Source organism: Staurois parvus, unplaced genomic scaffold (genome assembly GCF_062004578.1).
Source record: "Staurois parvus isolate SC_StPar_1 unplaced genomic scaffold, SC_StPar_1.0 ptg000102l, whole genome shotgun sequence".
Classification (NCBI taxonomy): Eukaryota; Metazoa; Chordata; class Amphibia; order Anura; family Ranidae; genus Staurois; species Staurois parvus.
The window spans coordinates 1,156,482-1,164,942 of NW_028317898.1; the positions used below are offsets into that span (position 1 = coordinate 1,156,482).

Consider the following 8,461-nt stretch of genomic DNA (forward strand, 5'->3'; position numbering starts at 1 on the left):
AAGGCATAGCACTATTCATATCTTGCTGCAACTAAATACATTTCACAATTAAATTAACATATTAATTTGCTAATTATGATGAGCAAAATACTCAGGAAAAATTACATTAAACCAGGAGAAAAAGTAAAAAAAATAAATAAAAGTACAAGGGTCTGAAATATGAAAAAAAAAAATATTTTTATATTTCAGTGCCGCTGAAAGAAAAATATGTCAAATTGCTCTGGGTGACATACACATTTTTATACACGAGGACCATTATAAGTGGTTTCAGAGCTAAACTATTTTACAGTACATGATACTGTAAAAATAATACACATTCATAAATCACAACTCTAACTACACGTACATACAATTAATTTTGCACTCATTTAAATCACACAAATATATTACTAGAATTAAAGGTAAATACCTATTAATTGAACGCCACATAGTTCAACTAGAGACATCGCTTTTGTCATTAAGGTTCATCATTTTCTTTATTTTGTTGTGCTTCTTTTCTTTACCTTTAAAAAACAAAAAAACAAAGGTTAAACTATAAATATGACATAATGCATCTTGGGAGACTTGTTTGTAAAGGCCATGTTTGAATCATATTTATAATTGCAGTGCGTTTGACACAGTCTAAATAAGCCCCAACTTCTATTCCACATGTGCCAAATCCATCCCTCCAGGTCATTTCATGTGGCCGTCAGCTGCAGCACCCCCCTAGTCTTTGCCCCCACCTTGCCTGAGCAGTCAGTAACTGGAAGGGAGACAGAACTCCTCAGCCAGATCCTCCATCACTCTGTGCAGCCAGGGACAGGCTCATCTCCATCCCCTCCTCTCCTGTCTCAGCAGTCAGTGGCAAAGAAGAGGATTGAACTCCTCCTACAGATCCTGTGTCTCTCTTTGCAGCTTAGGACAGGCCATCTCCACCCCCCACCCCCTTCCTGTCCCAGCATTCAGCAGCAGAGAGGAGTACAGACCTTCTTTGCCAGATCCTGCATTTCTCCATGCAGCCATGGACAGGATCGTCTCTGTACCCCCTTTCCCATCTCAGCAGTCCACAGTAGAGAGGATGACAGATCTCCTACATATGCTGTGCCTCTCTGTGCAGTTGCAGCATTCCCTCGTTTCTGCCTCCCCTGGTCTCAGCATTCAGCAGACTCCAGTCCTTCTCCAGACCCTACCCTTTCTGCTTCCAAGCTCTGCCCCAAGTTTATTCCCTGCAGCAGCAGTAAGGGGGGTGCACTGTAATGCAAAGGAGAGTGGGGGACTCTTGACTTCTGATGGTGGGGGACTCTTGATATCTGATGTAAGGGAGGGTGGGGAGCTCTGCACATCTAGTCTTACAGGTACAACTGGCCCTTTGAGGGCAACCATAATGCTGATGCAGCTAGACATGTTGATGCGGTTAGACACGCCTGTTCTATTCTATTTTCTCTCACTACAGAAGCCTTGGCATTGGTGTAAGACATGAATTAGGGCAACACTTTGGCTAGCATACATATTGAACCACTTCATTTTCGTCTAGGCTACAGGTACTCAGTGTGTAACAAATCTGGCCATTCATGGCAATGGCCAAGTTAGGTAGATGTAGACAAGCCAGGAGGCTACCAAGAGTCTACATTTGTTCAGATGTTTCTGGATGCCCTCTAACCATAAATAATTTATTCAGACAGTTCTGTATCTGCGTGGCAAGCTCTTGCCCTGGAAAAGCAGTCATTAGCCTACAAATAGACCAGTTAAAGACAGAGGGCCTAAAATGAGCTTTCCCTGTGATCATCTGCACGTACAAGAGGCTTTTTAAATACTTAAAGCGAAACTTTACTCTCTCAATCAGCATGGACTATTTCTAATCCTTATGCTGCTAGCATTAGTAAAGTATATCATATTTACTTGTTCTAACCTTTTCTTTTTTTTGTATTCCTTCATTAACTTCCTGGTTTACGTGCCTAAGGAAATGATGTCACGCATCCCAGGAGTTTTCAGGAGGGGAAGGAGCTCAGCCAATGCCTGAGCTAAGGACAGATGGATTCCAGGAAGTAACTGCTATATGAAACATCTGCCCTTACTCAAGATGACCACTGCCAGAAATGCCAGGAGGTGTTTTTCAAAATGTTTTCTTAGCAAAATAAAGCATGGAGGCATGAATGGATGGAGGAGTTTGTTTTGAATATTAAAAATGAATTGTATAGCATTTTTGGTTTGTGGTGCTCAGATGCAGTGCAGTTCCACTTTAAGTTGGAATCTAAGCATTTGAATCTGAGGTTTAAATCGTCTTAACTTACCCAATCTCCTTCACCTTCTGAATAACCCAGGGCAAGTTAGGTCTGGAGTAAAGAATCTTGCCTTCTTTTGTGATAAACCTGGAAGAAATACATAGTATTTGAGAACACTTCATAAGTGTTTATTAGCATTAAGATATAAACAGCAGATATGCATATAATCAGAAACTGGCTAGTTTTTGCTCATATCAATGTAAACATTTGTTAAAAGTTAATTCTACAAATATACTGTATGAATATAGCACAAAGCACAGCACCTACCCTCCCCACAATGCAGCACTTAGGACCTCAGCAGCCCATCACCAGGATCCAGTACAATCACATGGGGTGCAATTATCCCCAATAATGTGTATTTTTGCCCCACTTCCATTCTCTTCCAGCTCAGTGGCTAAGTAATTAGCACTCCTGCCTGGCAGCACTAGGGTCGTTGGTTTGAATCCCAACCATGACACTATCTGCATAGAGTTTGCATGTTCTCCCTGTGCCTGCGTAAGCTCTTTCAGGGCAGGGACTGATGTGAATGTACAATATAAATGTAAAGCGCTGCGTAAATTGAGGACCCTATACAAGTACCTGTAACAAATAGTAAATAAATTCTAATCTTAATACTTACATCACAGCTTCAACACAAGGAGGAGCTGCTGTAGGAGGAAGTCCACTATAGGAACTTTGGATTTAGCTGAGGAGACCTTGGTGCAGCAGGTGCTAAATTTATCAGTGTCTGCAAATAATAACAAGTGTAGAGAATTAACCATCACGTGAAATTCTATGCTATTAAAACAAAATGTAAGGTGACAGCAAAATGCATTTCATATACATACCATTTGATATTTCATAAAGGAATATCTCCACCAAAATGAAGAAATCCCCACCAATTCATCTTTTGGGTAGTTGGTTGTTTGCTTTTGTGCCTTAGTCTAGAACAGCAAGCCTATAAAAGCTATCACTTTCTTACATCCAGATTCCCAAGATATTTGTTTGTTCTTTCAAATGAGGAATCTGCTACATAACATGACACATCACTTTAGCTAGTGGATAATGGCTTTGCCAATTGGTCCAAATTGAGAATTTAGAGGGAATATTTTACTAATGGCAAGATTGCCTTTTAAAAAAAAATGGTGAAGTATCTGTATATAAAAATCTTCAGAAGAGGTCCTGAGTAGTCTTTACCAGTCAGTCATATGAAAATCGTCATTTTATGGCTGCATGATTAAATACATTCAGTGTTGCAAAAAATCTATTAATAAAAGATGGGATGCAGAAACAAACAGGGAAAATATTGCCCAATAAATAGTTATAACACTGTATTGTCTTCTACTCTTCTTTCTCCTTAAACCGTGCCAAACATTTAAGTCATTTTATAAAAAGCGATACAAATTGGGAGATTTTCTCACAGATTCCTCCCATTGTCCTTGCTTCGTTTCCTTGTGTATATTAGAGGCTGAAGTAAAAAACTCACTAGTTTATGTAGGAAAAATCTTTACTGACCCACTTGTTCCATAAATCAGTTCACATGTAACCATACATCCTTCCACCTGCATATTATCTATCTGCTTACTATGTGTTCTTCTGTCGCCACTTACCAGCAGATACGGTGACTACTGCAACTGCAAGGAGTGCCATACACAGCATGGTCTTCGTGGAGCACATGATGTTGGGGTATCTTTGACCTTTAGGGCTCTTGTCTTCTCCTGTATGCAGAGCTGCTGAGTACTGATAGCCACATGGAGCCATCTTCTTTTATAGACCAAAAAGAGGAACTTTACAAAGGCAGAAGGAAATGATGCTGGTATTTCCATGCAGTGATTGCAGCTTCAGCACTTACAGGTGAAACCAAAGATGACCAATCTTTTTCTATAGCACTGAATAGCTGAAGATAAAAGAAAAGAAAGAATAATTGTTGCAGAGCTGGCCATCACAGAAACATTGATAATGGTAATGTTGATGATGAGAAAAGGTCAATTTAACCAACTTGCTGGTTTATTACATTTTTTATTGACAGCAAGGGCAAAATCTCCTCTTTACAGATCCCAGTTTTCCCCCCTCCACTAAGTCTCACCACTTCTGCTGCATTCAACGGTATATAAAGTATAAATGGAATATTCCACAGGTGAACAGGGAACCTCCTAATAATGGCTCTGGTGGGTAAGCAGAGTTGAGAATTTAGGTACAAAACTGGTGTCACTGGTAGTGTAACTCAAATTTTATTTTTTGAATATAATAATAGCTTCCATAGTGGAGTTAGGTCCCTTTTTACAGTTTTGCCAATGCTGATCTGTTCCCACTGTTGAATGCTACATTATGCTATTATTTGGCAGTGAAGAACTCCTCCTGTTGTTTCTAGGAGGAGGTAAGGAAGAGTCACCAGTTTTCATCAATGGCAGTAGCACCTACATCAGCACAAGGCAACTTGTGAAAACAGATGACACCATGAAAAAACAACACTTGACTGGCACAAATAGGCAGTGAGTGGAGGGACCTGGCAGGGAGAGAAGGTGGAGAAATGCTCCCAATGCAAAAAGTGTTATTGGCTCTTCCAAAGACAGAAACCAGTCATTTGGATACGTTGCAAAAAGGTAATTTTATTAAATGCATTACTGTTACTGCATATAGAATGTTGTATACGCCAAGTGGCCTTAAGAATAAATTCACCTTTTGTAACATGCTACATGTTACACCTATATTCAGGGTGTAACATGTTATGAAAGGACCGGTCGCTGCTCCCATCTGGCTTTTTTAGATGTTTTTTGGCAAAGTCTAATCTGGCTTTTCTATTTTTTGGGCTTTCCATTAGGATTATTATTATACAGTATTTATATAGCGCCAAAAGGTTTGCTCAGCGCTGTACATTGTAGTGGGGGACAGTACATGGGACAATACAGTAACAAAACAATACACGAGGGGTTCGAGGGCCCTGCTCTTATTATATAACTATAGCTTGAATATGTTTTGGTAAATACCTGAAAAAAAATAAAATTGTGTGCAAATATATATGAACCTAACTGTACAGTTGAAATCTGGTTGAAATTGCCCTGAAATTTGCTTTTGTTGAGAATAGACTGGGTGTCTTCATCTTTTGCTGTATAGAAATTATTTTTTTAAATGCCATTAAAGAATTCTGTAGATATAGGAAGAGATAGTCCGGCGGGAGCACACCTGAACCAACCTGTGTAATTAGCTGGTAACATCCCCCTCCCAGGGGTGGAGTGAAACATGTTGGGGCATGGCTTGGATGAATCAAGTTGAGGCTTCTTTTATCTGCTAACCATTCATGCCAGGCAAGGTGTGTGGCCTCCGGGCAAACTTTTCTTATTTCTACAGCATGCTTTGGGTCTGGACGAACTTTTCCCCAGCCTGCACCTTCACTAGTCAGTGGAATCCAATTCATCGGACCTTGTTAGCCTGAGTGGGGGCCACTAAGCATTTATTATGTACCATTAAGGAATATTGTAATTGTTCTCTTACAGCATATTTAGATATATGAGCAACATCCTTGTACAGCATGTAACCCTTTACTAATGCAGCTCAGGGTTATCCAGAAATACAAATAAACCGTGCAGATACTGACTGTTGCAATATAGAGGAAGCAACATCATGTGTCTCAGCATCCTGCAGACAAATGAGGACTGCGAGGGGTTAATGCTGCAGGGAGGCTGTCTAGGCTTAAGGTTGGACCAACAGACAAGGCCAATGGAGGCAGACTGTCTAGGAATGGGATCGTTTAGTTAATTGCACCCATAGAGTCCCACCTCCCCAACCTCTCAGCTCTCCTTTCTTCCTTCATCCCTTTTTCCATACCAAAAATCACGCAGCAGCAATTTTTCTCTACCCTCACTGACGCAGCATCAAATTTTGCTTCCAGTGACACCACAGACATAGGGGCATTTTTTTCTTCCACTAATACTACCAACACAGGGACACTTTTTCCTTCTGGTGACCCAAACAACACAGGGGAATTTGTTATCACAATGAGGCCAGTGTATTTCTTCCTTTGCTCACATTTTACTGCATAACAGAATGTGCAACTCAATTAAACTCTTCAGTTCAACTATCACTATTTTAGTGCATGCCACAAGCATTACATGTTACGGCTTGGTGCTGTATGCACTGCAGGGGAGTATTTACCACGAGACAAACAAGGTGTTTGCCTTGGGCGGCATTTTTCAGGGGGGAGGTGCCACCCCCCCAGAGAAGAGGGGTCACACGTGAGGATGGGGACACAGTGAGACACTGCATGAGCTCTGCTCCATCACTGACAGCTGTGTGCTGTCCAGTGGAACAATAGAGAGCCGGCCATGGGACCTGCTGTACTGAGTTCATCTCACCTCCCTCACCACCATTAACTGCCCAGACTCGATCCTTCAGACATGCCCACATCACACATTGGTAGTCATGCGACCAGTGGTGGGATGGACATTTCAGTTGGTATACAGGGATCACTGAGAGAAGGCTGCTGGACATGACAGGCGGCTGTCTGGGGAGGTGCAGGAAGATGGCGGCTTACAGGGAAGACGAGTGCTGTTGCTGCTGCTGTGAGAAGAGAGAGAGCTGCACCCCAGAGGAGCTGGTGAGATCCATCCAACCCCCATCACACCCTGTGTACACCCAGCCTGCAATTTCTCACCACCCATCACACCCCTCTATTGTGTACAGGCACAACTGATACCCTGGAGACTAACATACACTTCATTACATCCCACCATACCCTGTCTACACTCATCATACCTTGCACACACCCATTACACCTGATACCCTACAGACCAATGTAAAGCCATCCACTCCCTGCAGAGACCTGACACCACCCAACACTCCCCATTACACCTATCACACCCCAACATACCCTGCCAGCACCACTCACCACATATCCCACCCTACTATTCCTGCTTACACCTATCACACCCTTCCTACAGCTAAGGCCTCCCATCCTACTCTGTGTATACCCATCACGTCCCATAATACACTGCATACACCCCTCCTTCATTGTCACCACCCTTTACACCTAGTTGCTATTGTCACCATGCAACCTCTCTCTCATTGTGGGGGGCGCACGATTTTTGTGTTGCTTAGGGCAGCACAAAACCTAAGTACACCACTAATGCACTGCTAATAGCCCCACCGCCTACTCCACCCGGGGGAGTGCAGTTTGGCATCTCTGCCCTGGGCACTGAAAGAACTTGTCCCAGCAGTGTTCCACTCTAAAACCTGGGAAAAAATGTGTCTCAAGCTTTATTGCCATCAACCCCTTGGGCTCCGTACAAACTGAGTGAGTAATATAGAAAATACAAAATTAAAAAAATATTTGAAATAGAAGGTACATGCAATTGTTTAACAAAATCTACAAAGCAATAAATTGAAGAAATATTCTTTCCCCTGTGAATTTACAAGGTAAAAGTATGAACTTGTAATGAGAGGTCTCTGATCATCTGCCTCCATCCTTGACGCCCCATCCCTGAATAAATATATGCAATATTATCTTGCCTTTTTGGTCCTCCGGTGCCTGTAGACCAACGGTGGTCAACTTACTAGGTATAGGGGGTCTCAACTCTGAACCCTGACATTACAAATAGGTGCATACTGCAGATGGTCAAAGACAACATTCATGCCACAGGTGTGGATTTGAAACTGAAGCGTGGCTGCAGGAGACAGAGACTGGGGCATAATATGAGAGACTGTTACTGCAGTTACATCCCCTTTACAAATAGGTACTCCAACTCCCACTAATGTGGCTCAAAGAGAATTGATGTCAGACACAGCCAGGCAATAAGCATTGTCACTGCGGCCCCCACACTTCTCCCATAATAGGGTGTTTAAGTGAATGGGACTAGAAAGCAGCCGTTGTTAACAAATCTTATATGTATTCAGTAAGTAACTGAAGCCAACCAGATAGGCAGGAAACCAGCATTTTCTAAAGCAGGTCGGCAGTGGCCAAGTATAGAATTCGCTCCATGCTGGTGTTCTTTAAGAGTAAAAGTTTTGCTAAAAATTTACAGCATAAGAAGCTTTTATTTCCACCGTTAATTACTGAGCATGAACATATGAATTTAAAAAGTAAAAGTGACTTCTGTTTCGTTTCACTCTTCAACACAAATGAGCTGTCTGATAGAATTACACACTTTGCCCAGGTATTAGTAGAAATACAAAGCCATGTACTGCCATCTACTGGGAACTCTCTAATTATACGCTTTTTGAACTAC

General features: G+C 41.9%; 1 pseudogene across 1 annotated transcript; it reads right to left on the reverse strand.

Annotated features, from left to right (window-relative positions):
- Positions 1-224: 224 nt before the first annotated feature.
- Positions 225-4,066, reverse strand: LOC149467736 (uncharacterized; annotated as a pseudogene). The gene is made up of 4 exons (XR_016311844.1): positions 3,851-4,066; positions 2,881-2,988; positions 2,271-2,348; positions 225-503 (listed from the first exon to the last, which is right to left on the reverse strand). The product of XR_016311844.1 is annotated as an uncharacterized LOC149467736 (transcript).
- Between the last annotated feature and the right edge of the window lie 4,395 nt (positions 4,067-8,461).